Raw genomic sequence first — 17,753 nt, forward strand, 5'->3', positions numbered from 1 at the left:
TTTTATTTTTGGTAGGTTTCTTATAATGGAGTCAATTTTCCAGCTGTCATTGGTTTATTTAGGTCTCAATTTCTTGTTTCAAACTTGGAAGGTTGTATGATGTCATAAAGTCCTCCATTTTGTTTAGTTTTTTGAATTTTTTACCATTAGTTGTGCATAGTAATCTCTGATGATCATTTGAATTTCTGTGGGAATAGTTAAAACTTGATCTTTTGCATTTCTATTTGTGTTTATTTGGGTTTTTGTCTCTTTTTCTTGCTCATTCTGGCTAGTGGCCCCAAAATCTTATTTATTCTTTGAAATAACCAGTTTTTGTTTCATTGATTTTTTTTCTATGATATTTTTGTCTTCTATGTCCTATATTTGAACTTTTACTTTGGTGATCTGGATTCTCCCACTGAACCTAGGGTTTTGGTGATCTTGTTTTCTCAACTTCCTTAGGTGATTTGTTAGTCTGTTACCTCATGATCTTACTATTTTCTTGATGTGTGTTCACAGAGATATAAATTCTCTTCTTAGTAGTGCTGTAATGGCACCCCAGAAGTTTTGGTAAGATCTGTCTTTGTTTTCATTTGTTCCCAGGACTTTTTAAATTTCTGTTTTGATTTCTGTGTTGAGCCAGGAGTTGTTCATCATTGTGCTGTTTCGTATCCATGTCTTTGTTTTGGGAAAATTTTGTGGGTGGTAATATTTATTTTTATTCCACTGTGGTCTGAGAAGGTGCATAATAATATTTTGATTTTATGGAACTTGTTTGTGCTTGATTTATGGCCAAGGATGTGGCCAATCTTGTAGTATGTACCATGTGATGGTGAGTAGAATGTATAGTCTATAGTTCTTGGGTGGAGTATTTTGTAGGTATCTATTATGTCCATTTGGTCAAGCATTAAGTTAAGGTTCCAGATCTCTTTATTAATTATTTTTCCTTGAAGATCTATCTAAGGTTTTTAGTGGGGTATTTAAATCCTTAGTTATGATAGTGTTAGAGTCAATATTCTCTTTAGTATACTTAGTAGTTGCTTTATAAATCCAAGTGTTCCTGTGTTGGGTGCATATATATTTAGGATGAATATTTCTTGTTGATGGTTTGAAATTTTTTATCATTATGTAATATACTTCTGTATCTTTTTTAAATTTTTGATAGCTTGGCAGTTGTTTTATCTGATCTTCAAATTAGGGCTCTTGCCTTCTTTTGTTTTTTATTCTCTAAAGTTTGTTTTTATCCTTTAACTTTGAGTCTGTGGGTGCCCTTTGTAGTGAAAAGGGTTTCCTGAAAGAGCATGTTGTTGGATCATTTTTTTAAAAATCCAGTTTGCCATTCTATGTTTCTTTCAGTGGTGCATTTAACCAGTTGGCATTCAGGCTGATTATTGAAATATGAGCATTTACCCCTGACATGAGCCACTTATAAGGCTGTTTTGTTTTCTTGTAACTTTTGGGTTGATATTTGTGTTGTTTTCAATTTTGCAGTCACACAGTATGCTGTGTTGTTTCTGTTTACCTGTATTCTTGGGAAGTGCATAGATGTTCTTTCTTCTTTTTATTTCCTTCTGTGCTCAACACCTTCTTGAGTATCTCCTGTAGAGCTGATATATAAGTAACACGATCTTTAGGGATTGGATGTCTGGGAAAGATTTTAATTTTCTATCACTGATGAAGCTGAACTTGGCTGTGTAGAGAATTCTTGGTTGAAATTGCTTCTCTTTGAGGACTTTAAAAATTGGACTCCAGTTCTTTCTGGCTTCTGGTGTTTATGGTAAGTCTGCTACTATTCTGATTGATCTTCCCTGATAGGTAGTCTGACCTTTCTCTCCTGCTGCCTTTAGCATTTTTTCTTTTGTACCTACTTTGTGTAGGTGAATTACTATGTGTTTAGGGATTAGTCTTTTGTGGGTTCTCTGAATCTCATGTGTTTGGATGGTCACATCTCTAGTGAGTTGGGAAAAGTTTTCCTGGATAACCCACTGAAATACTTTTTCCAAGGTGATCCCTGTTTTTCTTTCTTCTTCTGGGATACCGATCAGGCATAACTTTGGCCTGTTGATATCATTCACATTTCTTGGAAGCTTTGTTCTTTGTTTCTGAATTTTCTTTCTATGTTTTTAACAGATAGGGTTAATTCCATGTTTTGTTCTTTAAGCTCTGAGAGTCTTTCTTCTGCTTGGTTAATTCTGCTTTCCATAATGTACCATAGACATATAGGTTAATTTGTCCATAACTCACTACTCACACAAGGCTTTACTGTCAACTTTTCTTCTACTGGGAACACAGATATTATTTTGACATACCGATTTCATTTTCTTTGGGTAATACCTAATATTGAGATTGCTGGATCGTCAAAGCCTATTTCTCAACTGCTGTTGGGCACCAAAGATGATGCTGGATGGAGTGTGACATGACACTCTGCAGTTCTTTTGGGCCAACATTGAAAGGAATTTCAGAAGAGCCAGTACTGTTTGAAAACAGAACTTATTAGAGAGAAAGGAAGAGAGACACGCCAGAGAGACATGGGTGGAGGTCTTGTAAGAAATACTGTTTTCTTGTCCTTGTCAGAAAGCTTTTTATACTTTTACAATGACTATTAGGCTACAAACTAAGTGGTGAGCTGCAGGTATGAGTTTTGATTGCCATCTCTCAACTTTGATGAGCTGAAATGGTGGGTTGCAGATGTCTGGTCATGAATTCTGGGTTCCATGTCTCAAACCTCTAAGGTCACAAGGACCATTGACTTTCTAAATAATTAAAGTTATTAGATTTGGGCTAGTTCTTTTTTTGTTATATTATCGTGTTTGTGTTTTGGGTAATTTCTGTTGTTTCTGTAATTTGCTGCACTGGTAAATGCCCATTCCAGTCTGCAAGGTAGTCAGATCTGGCATGCCTGGTTGGTCAACTTTACTTCAACTTTTTCACTTTGGTCTGGTTTATCTAGTACCATATTAAATACTAGCAGTGATAGTAATAGGCTTGATTTGTAACTTTTTAAACTGTCAGTTGTAATGATATGAATATTCTTTATTGTGCTCATGACTATTCTCTAACTTCTAATACATTAATTGCTTATAATGAAAATTTGTGCACTAAAGTAACTTATTCCTTTTTCTTATAATACTTAGTGTAGATTCATGGCAGGCATCTCTTATCAGAAAAATAATTTCCCAATTCTAGTTTTTTCTTGTTTTTGTTTTTTAGTCTGAGTCTGACTCTGTCACCCAGACTGGAGTACAGTCATGCTCATGGCCACTGCAGCCTCCACCTGCTAGGCTCAGGAAATCTTTCTTCCTCAGTCTTCCAAGTAGATGGAACTACGGGTGTGTATTACCATGCCCAGCTGATTTTTTTATTTATTGTAGACACGAAGTCTCACCAAGTTGCTCAGGCTGGTCTCAAACCCCTGAACTTAGGCAATCCTCTCGCCTTGGCCTCCCAAAGTGCTGTGATTACAGGCTTGAGTCACTGCACCTGGCCTCTAATTCTAATTTTTTATTGTGTGTGTGTGTGTGTGTGTGTGTGCCATAAATAGATTTTTATCTCATCAAATATTATATTGTCTCGGTTTTTAATATATTAATAAAGGAAATTTTGTAATGCATTATCTGAAATGATAGCAAGCTTGCATTCCTCCAAAGTGTACCGGTTCGTAACTGGTAGTTGTTCAATTTTATATTCTGTAATAAAGCCAACAAGTAAACAAAATGTAAAAATAAAATAATAGCATAAACTAATAATGAGTTGAAAACTGGAGAAAGAGTAAACTAAGTCTATGAAGCAATAATGAATACTAATAGGTATGTTCAGTATTTCTATGTTCTTGAGTCAATTTTATTTAATATTTTCTAGAAATGCATCAGTTGAAAGTTATATACAGTTTTCACTCAAAAACTTTCATCTCTTTTCTAAAAGTAGTCACATTTTTACACTTCTAATAGCATTGCTATGTTTTCATAAACACAATTTGGTTTTTCTAAACACTATCATGTTATTTTCTTTTAAAAACAATTATATGAGTGAAACTCTAAAGTATATAGTTCTTTGTGTGAAGAGTTTATTTTATCCATCTTGTTTTGTGATAATTTTCCTTACTATTGCTTTTAGCTAGAGTTTGTTCATTATCATTTCACATTGCCAAAATACAAAACCATATATTTATGTATAATATAAATTATGGTAATCAGGTTGTTTCTAGTTTTAAGTTATTAAGAAAAAATGATTACAAAATTTCTTGCGCAAAATTCCTGGTACATATGTGCTCTCATTTCAGTTGTCTACTTACCTAATATTAAAATACTTTAGTCAAACTATAAATTCTTTTAAAATTAGAAGATAATGCAAAACTGTTCACAAAAGTGTTTGAAACAATTTAAACTCATTCTCGTCATGAATAAGTGTTTCATTGTCTCCATATCTCTGTCAACAGTCACCTAAATAATAATGATAAATTATTTGTGGTAATTAATTATAGTTATTATTTTAAATTTCTGGATCATACTAATGTTAATAGATTTTTATAATCCAATGTCCAGGTGGACATACCTTTTTCTGAATTGCCTTCCAATTACCCACTGTTCTGAATTTTACTTACTGGAAACCATGATTTTTTTTTTTTTTTTACTATATTATGATATATATGTTCTCCATCTTAATCTAATCAATTGTATAAAATTTTTTCTTTAAGTTTGTGTAGTTTGGGGTTATTGTTTAAAATGTATATACTTAATACTAGTACAATACATTTATTTTCTGATTTAAAGATTTATTGTTTTGCATTGTAAAACTAATTTATGAATGGTATATAATAGAGATCCAGTTTTACTTTTATTTTACTTTTCTGTTCTGGGCTCATAAATCAAGGATGAGTATTTCTGTTGCTCTGTTTCTGACTTCTCTCTTATTATACTTTAAACATGTATCTATTATGTCTTGTAGCTACACCAGATTTTTTTAATTGCTTTTGATTTACAGCAATGCTTTAGTTCTGGTAGAGCAAGTTTATCTCGGATATTCTTGTCCCTTTGAATTCATATAAAAATTGTAGAGCCAATATATTAACCTCTATAAAAATACTTACAATTTTGGCTCAATACATCAATTTGTGGAGAATAGACATCTTTAAAATATTGAACTTTCTAATTCATGAACATTGTATTTCTATACACTTAAGCTATATCAATGAGTGAGTTTTATTTTTAATTGTTTTTATTACAGATTTTCAATTTGGGGAATATTGGTTATACTGAGAAAAATAAATTTTAGTTGTTGCCAAAATTTTATTTTTAAAAATTTCAAATATACATAAAAGTTGTAGGAAATTTGCTGTAAACACCCACACACCCTGCACTTACATTGTTATTAATTTATATTGCCCAATCAGTTTATCTGTCTGTACATAACTTCATCTATTTAATCTTTTGCATGCATTTTAAGGTAAACTTCAAATACAAGTAAATTTTACAAAATACTTTATCCCATATATCAAGTGCAGTTTAATATTTAGACATAGTTTTTATCTTTTGATGTAAAAATAATAACAAATCTTAGCTGTACATCAATTTTATTGATTTATGATCTTATTTCAAATTAATAACTTACTTTATTCTGTTTACTTTAATCTTCATTTGCTCTTCTTTTTCTAACCTCCTAATGTGGAAGCTTACATTATTGATTATATATCTTTTCCCATTTCTAATGCATGCCTTTAATGCTTTAAAATTCTCTCTATTAATTCAATGCATCCTACAAATTTGGTAAGGTTTATTTTTATAAACCTTAGCTCAAAATAAATGTTTTAAATATTTCTTGAGACTTTCTTTTGACCCATACATTATTTATAAATTTTTTACAATTTTTTTCAAACGTTTGAGGATTTTATAGCTATTTATCTGTTATGGAATCCTAGTTCAATTTACTGTCTTTTTGTTTTTGTTTTTGTTTTTTTTGAATTGGAGTCTCACTCTGTCTCCCACACTGGAGTGCAGTGGCCGCTCCCAGCCACTGCAGCCTCGACCTGCTGGACTCTGGGAATCCTTCCTCCTCAACCTTCCAAGTAGGTGGAACTACAGGCATGTGCTACCATGCCCGGCTAATTTTTTTGATTTTACTGTAGAGATGAGGTCTTACCAAGTTGCCCACGCAGGTCTCGAACCCGCAGGCTCAGGCAATCCACTCACCTCAGCCTCCCAAAGCGGGATTACAGGCTGAGCCACTGAGCCCAGTTTCAATTTATTGTTATATGAAAACACATTTATATAATTTTTGAGTGTATGTTTAAGAATATGTTAAGATGTGTTTAATAAGATGTGAATACGAATGATCTTTATGAATGTTATTGTGCTATTGAAGCTAGATTTTTAATAAAATTTCAAATCACTCTATAAAAAAGATACCTGCACACATATGTTTATCACAGTCTTGTTCACAATAGCAAGAACATGGAACCAATCATGTTGCCCATCAAAAGAGGATTGGATAAAAAAAAATGTGGTGCATATACACAATGGGATATTACACAGCTATAAAGAACAAAATCATGAACTTCGCAGCAACCTGGATGGAATTAGAATCTATAATACTGAGTGATCTTTCACAGAAACAGAGAACTGTATCAAATGTTCTCACTCATAAGTGGACCATGAGCAACTACCGTAAGACTATAAGAAAAGGATAGACAGTAGCAGGAAACTGGGGGGGGGGGGGGTGTGGAAGGTGAGGAGGAGGTGGGAGTTACAGTAGTCGAAATCTTCTGGGGAGGGGAGGGCACACCTCATCAACAAGGGTACCTGCACGATGAATATTTGTGTACCTAACCCTGAACTGTATCCCACAATTTTAAAATTAAAATAAATAAAATGTCAATTGGGCCAAGATGACTGTTGGCACTGTTCAGATCATCTATATCTTAACTGATGTTCTGGCTACTTAATCTACCAATTATTGATCATAGGCTCTTGAAGTTCCCATCTAGGATAGTAACTTGTCTTTCTCGTTTCAGTTCTATAGCTTTTGCTTTATATGTTTTAATATGTTAGTTATATGCAAAAGGCTTGGAACTGTTAATATGATTACTTCAGCTTCCTTTTGATTAGCGTTAAATGGAATACCTCTCTCTCTCTTTTTAACCTTTATTTCTTTTACTGTTGTTTGAGGTGAATTTTCTTTTTTTACTTTTACTTCTTTTTTTATTTTAAAGATGTGGGGTACAATTAAGGGTTAAGTATACAAATGTTCATTATGCAGGTGCCCTTGTTGATGAGGTGTGCCCCTCCCTCCCCTGGCAGTTACCTTCAACTGCCAATCCCACCCCACTTCCCTTGGCAGTTTCCCTCTATTGCTAATCCCTTTCTTATAGTATTATGATAATTGTCCCAGGTCCACTTATGAGTGAGAACATATAGTACTCTGTTTTTGTGATAGATCACTGAGTATGATAGGGAACACCTCTCTTTAGCCTTTAATTATCAACAGCTAGTTTCCTTTTTATATTTAGGTGAATTTCTTATTTACAGTATATAGTTGGATCTTGTTTTATTTTATCTATTCTGATAATTTGTCTTATTCTGACAAATATTTATACTATGCATAATTAAATTGATTATTGATATAATTGGGTCTTGATTTTACTCCACTGCCTTTTATTCTGTCTTCTCTGCTTTAAATTTTTTAAATAGTATAATTCATTTTTTGTTCTCTGAATATATTAATTATATTTACCTTAATAGTTTTTAGTACTTGCTCTAAGGTATATCTTATTTATTCTTTGCTAATCTAGTCCACTTTCAAATAACACTTCTCTGATTTACATGTAGTGCTGATATCTTTGAACAGCTTTTTAATTACTCAATTCTATCTTTTGTGACATTGTTACTGTTACTCCTTAATTCAAATATGTATCATTTTTATACAACTAAGAATAAGAAAAATATGAAATATTTTATTTTACCTTTATTTACTTCTTCATCAACACTCTTCTTTTCTTTAGGTAGAATAATTTTTCTGTCTTATATTATCTTTCTTCTGCCTGAGAACCTCATTTATTATTTCTTGCAGGGCAGGTCTACAGTTAATGGATGTACTCACATTTTATTTATCTGGGAAAATATGTGCTATCCTTATTTCTAAAGAACATTTTAATAAATATAGTATTTAAGGCTATTATTTTTCTTTCAGTACTTTAAATATTTGTTCATCTTTCTTCTTATTTACATGAATGCTGATGTAATTTTTATATGTGTTCTATAGGTATTATGTTTCTTCCACCTGAAAACTTCCAGCATGTGTGTTGAAAAGTAATCTTTCAGTTTTTATGTTGGAAAATAGTCTTTATTTTGCCATCAATTTTATGGTAAATTGAAGTAAGAATCACCATTTTAACCCATGCTGTTATCATACTGAGTTACTTCCATTTATTTAAATTTATTCTATGTATCACTCTTCTAAAGTGTCCATTTGTTATAAATTAGCTGACTACACATATATGAATCTGAATTTACACAATCTAGCCTTTTCCTTTGGTCAATATTCTTATTCTTTTGCCAATATCATAGTCTTAATTTATATACTTTTGCAGTAAATTTTCAAATGGTATGAATCCTTCTATATTGTTCTTATAATTCATATATCCTTGACTGTCTTAGTCCTTCATAATTTTTTAAAATGTTTGGAATCAGATAGCACAGTAAAATAAAATTCTAAGATTTTGATTTTGGAGAAGCTTTTAAATTTGTTATATTTTATTTTATTATCGTGTCTATTTTTTAATCATTTATCTGACATTGTAATAGAATTAGAAGAAGTTGCAAAAGTAATACAATGGGTTCTAATGTGTTCTTCAGTTACTTTCATGTAATACTTTTATTAGTACAAAATATTAGCTAGAATATGAACCTTATTCGATATTTCTCCAAATTTTTACAATAACTAATATGTGTGCACTTTATGCAATTTTGGTCACTTGGGTAGAGTTGCATAGCTATATCTTATATTGGTACAACAATATTAACTAAAGTATAGACCTCATTTATATTTTATCAGGTTTTACTATAATTAATATGTGGGTGTTTTTATGTAATATTGTCACATATATACAGTTGTGAGGGACCATTATAACTAAGATGCAAAACTGTTTCATTGTCACAAAGTAACTCTTTTTATATAGCCATATCTCCCATGTAGCTATGCCTGGCAATCATTTATTTGGTCTCTATTTATGCAATTTTATTTCGAGAATGTTATACAAATGGAATTATGCACCATGTAAATAACTGACATGCTCATTTTTCCCTTGAAAATAATGTCCTTAAGAGACATATGGTTTTCTGTGTCAATAATTCATTCTTTACTTTGTATTGCTGAATTGTATCTTTAGTACTGATGTATCACAATTTAGTTATTTACTACATTAGGTATATTTTGATTGTTATCAGGTTTTTCAAACTAAAAATAAAACTGCTGTGAATACTCATGTACATGATTTCTGTGAAAAACAGTACTTACTTATCTGGGATAAATGTCCAGGATTGCAATTGCTTGGTTCTATCTTATGTGCAAGCTTATTTGCGGAAAAGATTTTATTCAAGTATTGAATTTCTTTAAAAGTTACAAATGTGCCGGGCTCGGTGGCTCAGCCTGTAATCCCGTGCCTTTGGGAGGCTGAGGTGAGTGGATTGCCGGAGCCCGCGGGTTCAAGACCCACCTGGGCAGCGAGATCTCATCTCTACAATAATAAAAAAAAAAAAAAATCACCCGGGCATGATAGCGCATGCCTGTAATTCCAGCTACTCGGAAGGCTGAGGCGGAAGGATCGCCGGAGCCCAGCAGGTCGAGGCTGCGGTGGCCGGGAGTGTCCACTGCACTCCAGTCTGGGTGACAGAGTGAGACTCCAACTGAAAAAAAAAAAAAGTTACAAATGTTGTAATTTATTCTCTTTACTCCTTTTTTTTAAGATGGGAAAAGTTATTTTTGTAGGGATTCATCTCTTTGTTTTAAATGATCAAATTATTACTATAACTGGTTTGTAATTTCCCTTCAGAATGTATTTTTACTTATATTGGATTTTTAAAATCTCTCTATCAAATTTCCTTGTGTATTAGGATAGTGGTTGTATATGTTTTATTCTTATTATAGTACTTACTCTGGAGATGAAAACATGCATCTTTAATATTCAAATGGAATATAAATTATTACTTTAGCCCCTTTAAGGAAAGTGCAATTATCTTAGAACATTTTAACTCTATTTTCCTATTCCCTGAATGGCATGATGGCATTGTATAATATACTTATCTTTACATTATAAACTCAAAATATCATTATTACAATTATTTAGAGTCAAAGTTTATTTATATTTACACATTTTTAAATCTTTGTTAAACCATTTTTTACTTGTCTATCTATGTTATCATTTTACCTCTGAGTTTCTCTCTAAAATCATGGTTTTCTGTGCTGTTCTCCCCACTACCCCAGAACAAAGAAAATTAGTTTATTCTAGAATGTGAATTCACTATTTATCTACTAAGCCAGTTGATTTTTGTTGTTGTTGTCGTTGTTGTTTTGTTTTGTTTTGTTTGGTCTGAAAATATCCATCTCATTTTTATTGCTGAGTTCTATTTTTCTAAATGTAGCATTTTGGGTAAACACATAGCTTTCAAAGTATATATTTTTTTTTTTAGAAATTATTCTATGCTTCTGACTTTTACTTTTTAGTATTTGAGAAATTAAGTAACCTTTTCTTTTTGCTTTTAATGGTAATATACCTTTTCCTCTGGTTATTTTAGAGATTTATTTTTGTTTTTCAAAAGTTTTTTATAAGTCTGAATAATATATTCTTTTTGTTTATGCTGCTTTGGTATTGTTCCATTTCGGGTTATAGTCTTTGATATGTGTTGTCAGTTAGAAGCATCCTCAGCTATTTCACTTAGTATTTTCTCTATTTTTAAACTTTCTGTATCTGTGTCTCAGACTATTTTTTATGTTCTCTGGGTATAATACACTTTTTAAATTTTTCCTTTCATTGGTTGGATATTTTACTTTTTTTTTTTTTTTGAGTTGGAGTCTCACTCTGTCGCCCAGACTGGAGTGCAGGGGCCGCTCCCGGCCACCGCAGCCTCGCCTGCCGGGCTCTGGTGGTCCTTCTGCCTCAGCCTTCTGAGTAGCCGGAATTACAGGCATGCGCTACCACGCCCGGCTGATTTTTTGATTTATTGTTGAGATGAGGTCTTGCTGCCCAGGTGGGTCTCGAACCCGCGGGCTCAGGCAATTCTCTCACCTCAGCCTCCCAAAGGCGCGGGATTACAGGTTGAGCCACCGAACCCAGCGGATATTTTAGTTTAATTACCTTATATTGTATCATTTGCATTCTAATGTTTACCTATTTTCTTGATAAACCCATACATTGAGTTCTTAATTTCTATTTTTCATTGTGTATTTTCATTTTTTTCTGGTTTACTTTTTGCCAAAATGAATCCCCAACATCGGGGATCCAATTTCAGGGGATTTAAAGGGAACACATATCCAAACTCCATCAGCATGTAGGTCAGCTTAGTCAATCCATGGAACTGTGAGATATATAAAATAATTGATTTTAGCCATTCAATTTTGTGATTTTTTTTTTAGAGGTGAGAAAGCAGGAGTTTATTAAGAAGACAAAAAAGCTCCCAAGTGTGAGGGGACCTTAAAGACTGCTGCTCATAATTTTTTTAATAGAGCAATAAATCATACAAAGAGATTGCTGAACCCAGAATGAAATACTGTCATAAAAAATACTAAAAATCTATTGTTGCATTGGGTCAAAGCCTAAGCTTCAGGTGGCACCAGGAAGAGACTGAAAGATACTATTAGTAAACACTTAAAAGATGATGAAGAAATTGTTTTTTGAAATGGAGCTCTTATGTACTAGCAAAACAATTAGCAGAATTGTCACAGAGGTGGGAGATAGAAGAAATACCTAAAAAAAAAAATTTGTGCATTGTGGAGTTCCAAGCCTAATGTTTAAAATGTTGATGGACTTCACTTATTTTATATATTAAAAATGTTTTCAGCCGGGCTCCGTGGCTCGGCCTGTAATCCCCCGCCTTTGGGAGGCTGAGGTGAGTGGATTGCCTGAGCCCGCGGGTTCGAGACCCGCGTGGGCAGCAAAACCTCATCTCTACAGGGTAGACAAGTTCTTGTCTTTGAAAAAAAATAAGTGGGAAGTGCATTTAGTCTAATAAAGGTGAGGGGCATACTACACACTCATAAAAAGGGAATAAAATCATGTTCTTTGCAGCAACATGGATGTGATTACAGGCCATTATTCTAAAAGAATTAATGCAAAAGTAAAACAGAAAATAAAATATTGCATGTCCTCATTTATAATTGGGGGTTAAACAATGGGTACACGTGAAGATAAAAATGTAAACAACAGTCACTCAAGACTCCAAAAGAGAGGAGGGAGGAAAGGGCTTAGGGTTGATAAACAACTTATTGAGTACTATGTTCACTATTTGGGGAATGGGTTCAATAGAAGTCCAAATTACAGGATTATAAAATACACCCATGTAACAAACCTATACATGTACCTCGTGAATCTAAATTATTTTTTAAGTGCCTTAGGAAAAGAAAGACATTTATGGATGCCTAAGATTCTATTCAGTTATACAGCAATAGTAGATCTATTTTAACAAAATTAATTTTAAAACATTACAAAAAATAACACATATTTACATGGCTTAGAAATGTAAGGATATATATTTTGCTTGTGTTTTAAAATTCTTCAAGGACATTATTACCCCAGTAAGAAAAAGAGAAAAGTAAAGATATAGAGTGTCAGAAATTGTTTGCAAACAGTTCAATAATCATAATTTAAAATTTTAAACTGACTTTTTCTGGGAAATGTTGTAAATGTCAATTAAGATTTTTTTTTGTTTTGGTTTATTTGTTTTTATTTTGTTTTAATTATGTTAGTGGGTTTAACATTCAACTAAGCCCTGAGATGGTGGTGTCTCCTTTTTATTAAAGATGATATTTTCTAGCCTATTACCACTATTTTATTTTATTTTGCATAAATATATATATATTCATCATGAAAGTAAGTTAAACATATTGCAAAAAAATGACCATAATCCACAACTTAAAAAAAATTATTGATGAGTAATTTTTTTGCAATCTACATGTTTAATGTAACCATAAGAAATAAAAAGAAACCTAATTAACCGTCTAATAAAATAGCATACACAATTTATCATAAAAGCCTATTATTTGCTATAAAATGAGAACATTGTTTTAGAATTATTGGTGTGAATAAGTTTTCAAAATTATGTCATGGAGTCTTAAAAGAAGCTAATATTTATATAAAACTGGAAATAAAGATAATCATAATTTTCATGTAAATAAAAATGTGGCACATTTAAAACAGATAGAACTGGCCGCCACCAGCGCAGCCCTGTTGGACTCGAGAGGAGCCCTGGACCGTGGCCTCGCCTCCGCCTCTTCCCGTCCCTGGCCACCCGTGTCTTCGCACCTGTTCCGGCCACCCATGAAAACTTGGTGGATTACTATGAAGTTCTAGGCGTGCAGAGACATGCCTCACCTGAGGATATTAAAAAGGCATACCGGCAACTGGCCTTGAAGGGGCATCCAGATAAAAATCCTGAAAATAAAGCAGCAGCAGAGAGAAAATTCAAGCAAGTAGCTGGGGCATACGAGGTGTTATCAGATGCTAAAAAAAAACGGGACATCTATGACAAATATGGCAAAGAAGGATGAAATGGTAGAGGGGGTGGAAGTCATTTTGACAGTCCATTTGAGTTTGGCTTCACATTCCGTAACCCAGAAGCTGTCTTAGGGGAATGTTTTGGTGAAGGGGACCCATTTTCGTTTGACTTCTTCGAAGACCCATTTGAGGACGTCTTTGGGAATTGAAGAGGTCCCCGAGGAAGCAGAAGTAGAGGAACAGGTTCGTTTTTCTCTGCCTTCAGTGGATTTCTATCTTTTGGAAGTGGATTTCCTTCTTTTGACACGGGCTTCACATCATTCGGGTCGCTGGGTCATGGGGGCCTCACTTCATTTTCTTCCACTTCTTTTGGTGGTAGTGGGATGGGCAACTTCAAATCTGTGTCAACTTCTACTAAAATAGTTAATGGCAGGAAAATCACTACAAAGAGGATTGTCGAGAATGGTCAAGAAAGTAGAAGTTGAAGAAAATGACCAAAGTCCTTAACGATAAATGGTAAGGAGCAGCTGCTACGCTTGGATAACAAGTAATTCAACACACGCATTTAACAGAAATGTTAAACTATAACAAGCACCATTTGAGGATTAACAGAAACATGTTTTTTGAACATTCCAAATGAACTCAACTTTCAGTATAATTGTACCTAATCTGAAGTACTTATAAACAGCTCATTGGAGCCCCTATTTGTCACAGACTTTTGTGTTTGTCGTTGGGACCACATAATAGGACCATTTTTTTTTTTTTGTCTTCAAAATTGTTGTAAATCTCTGTATGCACTTTGCTTTTTTATTAAAGGTACTCCAAGGTGAGCCTTGATTCTTTAGTGGTAGGACAAGATTGTACACTAACACCAGCATGGATCTGCTTTCCATTGTGTCTGAAATGTGAGCCAAGTAGTGTCAGCCTGCTGTGAAGTTAGTATTGTCAGGACGAGTCTTCTACAGAAACAATTTCAATTTTTTTTTTCAGTATTTAGTACTGAAAGATATCAAGGAATTAATGGTAATACATTTCTGGTTTAATATAAATCTTATAAGGATGTTTTCTAGTCGTGCATGAATGCTGGTAACTTAGTATGTTTTAACAATTGTTTAAATATGTAATGTTAATCTTAGGTTTCAAAAAGTAAAGCTGGTTAACTGGGTCTTTGTCATTTGTTTAACAAAAATGCGAATGTGTTTGGTGCATTCTTTTCTGATGGGAAAAAACTAAAATAAAACAGATAGAACTTTATTTTATTGTACTAAATATAAAACAAAATATAAAGCAAAGTACACTGTGAATTATAGTTTGTTCCTCGCAAATATGATATTTGTCAATCTTAGCATGATAATTGTTTCAAATATGGTGAGTCAGAGAAGCAAATTCTTACTCTTCCCTATCTTTTAGATTTAAGCTCCTATAAATGCCATGTGTTCTCTTATCACTTAAAATTTGATTTCTTAATTTGCTTAGTGTTAATTCTTTTAGCTCTGTGGATGGTGACAAACCATGAGGCTGTATTAACCTTAGAAATGGACATATTTATGTGAGTGTCAAAAATTTTAGACAACGCTGACAAAGTAATTACATGTCTATGATAAGTAATTCACTGCTCTCTTAAAGTGCTTCCTCAGTAACAAAGAAAATATAGTTACATAAATTTGGAAACTTAAAAATTATATGTAAGTTCAAATAAGACACTTGTGTCTGTGATTGAATTTTAGTGAATTTCATAAGATCTCCCTCAAGAAAGAATACTGGTATATAAATGTTGACATATGAACTCTAATATTGAGGCAGGAGGAAGATTGCTTGAGGCCAGGAGTCTGAGACCAGCCTGGGCAATATAATGAGACCTGGTCTTTAAAAAAAAAAGTTAGCCAGGCATGGATATTCAGGCCTATAAATCTAGCTACTGAGGAGGCTGAGGAAGGAGAATAGTTGAGCTCTGGAGTTCAAATGTGTTATGATTGCACCATTGTACTCCAGTCTCAAAAACAAAGGGAGACCCTGTCTAAAGAAAAAGAAAAGAAAAGAAAAGGAAAAACGTGAATGAGTAAAAAGAGGAATATTTATAAAAATGGTCTATACCATTTAATATTAACTATAACTTGTATGACAATTAATGGTGTATAAACAGAATAATACACCATAACATTTATTTCTTATTTCTTGTGATAAAACTAAGAAATGATATTAATAGAATACATATGTTGCAAAAGATTTCATTGTGGTTCAGAGCATGGAAGTAACTTGACCAGAAAACACTAACATAAGCAAGAATTTGGAACTTAAACTCTAAATCTTATCATTAAATTTTTTTTTCCTAGGGTTTTCTTTTATGTACATTTTGTGTTGAACACTTTACTTTAAATTCATGAAAGGCCCGAGAATATTTCCTTAATTTTATAAATGACTAATTAATTTAAAATTATGCTTTGTTTCATTTAAAATTTCCAACTTTAACTTTTCCTTCAAAATGGAATAATATTGTACTAGTTAGATTTGTTATATTTGAGCCTTCACAAGAGTATACAGTCTAGAGATTGCCAAATTCTTTTTTTTTTTTCTCTTGTCTTTCCACAGGGGCACTTTCCTAATTGGAGGCAAAGTCTTGTCACTTATTAATCAGTTAAGGAAAATTAAGAGAACATACCATTTCCCAAACTAAATACAGGTTAATACATAACAAGTATTACTAAAATAGTTCTTATGTATGAACAAATATATCCATACATAATTATTTCATATAGTTTTCATTCATTAAGTAGTCATTAAAAACCTCATAAATGTTAGGCACTGTGCTTAGTTTTGGAGAAACAACTGCAAACAACAGAAAACAGTCTTCATTCTCATGGAGTTTATTCTCGGTGGTTGAAGGTAGAAGAGATAGAGACAGTAAAAAAACATTTTATTTATCAAAATATTTGAGATGCTGTTAATTGTCACGAAGTAAAATGTAAATAGGGAATAATCGAGAAAATGAAATGAGAGCACAGATAGAAGTAAAGCAAGGGAGAGCAATGTGTGACTCTCAGCAGGGAAAAGCTTTCTGTGCAGAAGAGACCAGACACGGGAATGCCCTGACTAGGAACAAGCTCTGTATGACACAGTTGAGACTCCAACTCAAAAAATAAAAATAAAAAAAGAAATGAGAAACCAAGTAAAAGCCTCATTAAACAGTCCAGGTGAGAGATAATAATGGCTCCAATGAGTACAGCAGAGGTGTAGATGGTAAGAAGCAGTCACAACCGTAATGTATTTTGAAGAAAGAAACAAAAAGATTTTCTGACAGAATGTGGGATTCAGTCGGCAGATTTCTAGATACAGCAATTGGGAAAGTGCAGTTAGACTTTATAAGCTAATTATTTCTTAGTTGTATCTGAGATCAATAAAAGGTATTATTATTATTTCATCTGATTTTAGTGTTCCTATGACATATATGCCCAATTTTGATTTCACAATATTTGCTCACAAAAAAAAAAATGTAAAATAAAAATGTTCAAATGCCTAAAAAGACTTAACGTGAAGAACAGGTCAAGGGAAACTATAGTAAATAAGATGAGTCTTCCAAATCAGTTACCAAAGTGTTTTGTTTAGAAACAAAATAGAGTTCCCACTGATTCACTTTGGCATTTTCTGCTGATCATGCTGGTTGTTTGAAATTGAAAGCACAAGCTGAGACAGTTGGCATAAGCAGGGCCAAATGAAAACGCTCATAAGTAGTGACATAATTGTATCACAACGTGAACAACTCTAGGAAGTTATTCAAAATGGAGAGTGTCTCGTTTTCTATGTGAATTCCGAAAACTGATCTCATCACTTTATATGGAATACACAGGAAATTATATTTCTTCTGGCCTTATCTTTTTGTCTGGAATTATTTAGGATGATGAAACTTCTTTCATACTTTTAAAAAAATTCTTCGGCTTTTCTATATCCCATACCAGTATTTATGATTACAACCTACAAAATCATAGAATTTAATTTTTTCCATTTGCATTTGAAAGTTTTTACTGATATTTCCCTTGCATCCTTATTAGGTATTCCTCTACAGTGAATCATAGTATTC

The 17,753-nt window shown here is 32.9% G+C and overlaps 1 pseudogene; it reads left to right on the forward strand.

The window, feature by feature from the left end:
* The window catches only part of LOC103274978, a 98,029-nt pseudogene extending 83,288 nt beyond the window's left edge, over nt 1–14,741 (forward strand).
* The last annotated feature ends 3,012 nt before the right edge of the window (nt 14,742–17,753 follow it).

The sequence above is a fragment of the Carlito syrichta genome, unplaced genomic scaffold, assembly GCF_000164805.1.
Source record: "Carlito syrichta isolate Samal-C Ts95f unplaced genomic scaffold, Tarsius_syrichta-2.0.1 Scaffold315151, whole genome shotgun sequence".
In the NCBI taxonomy this organism is placed as follows: domain Eukaryota; kingdom Metazoa; phylum Chordata; class Mammalia; order Primates; family Tarsiidae; genus Carlito; species Carlito syrichta.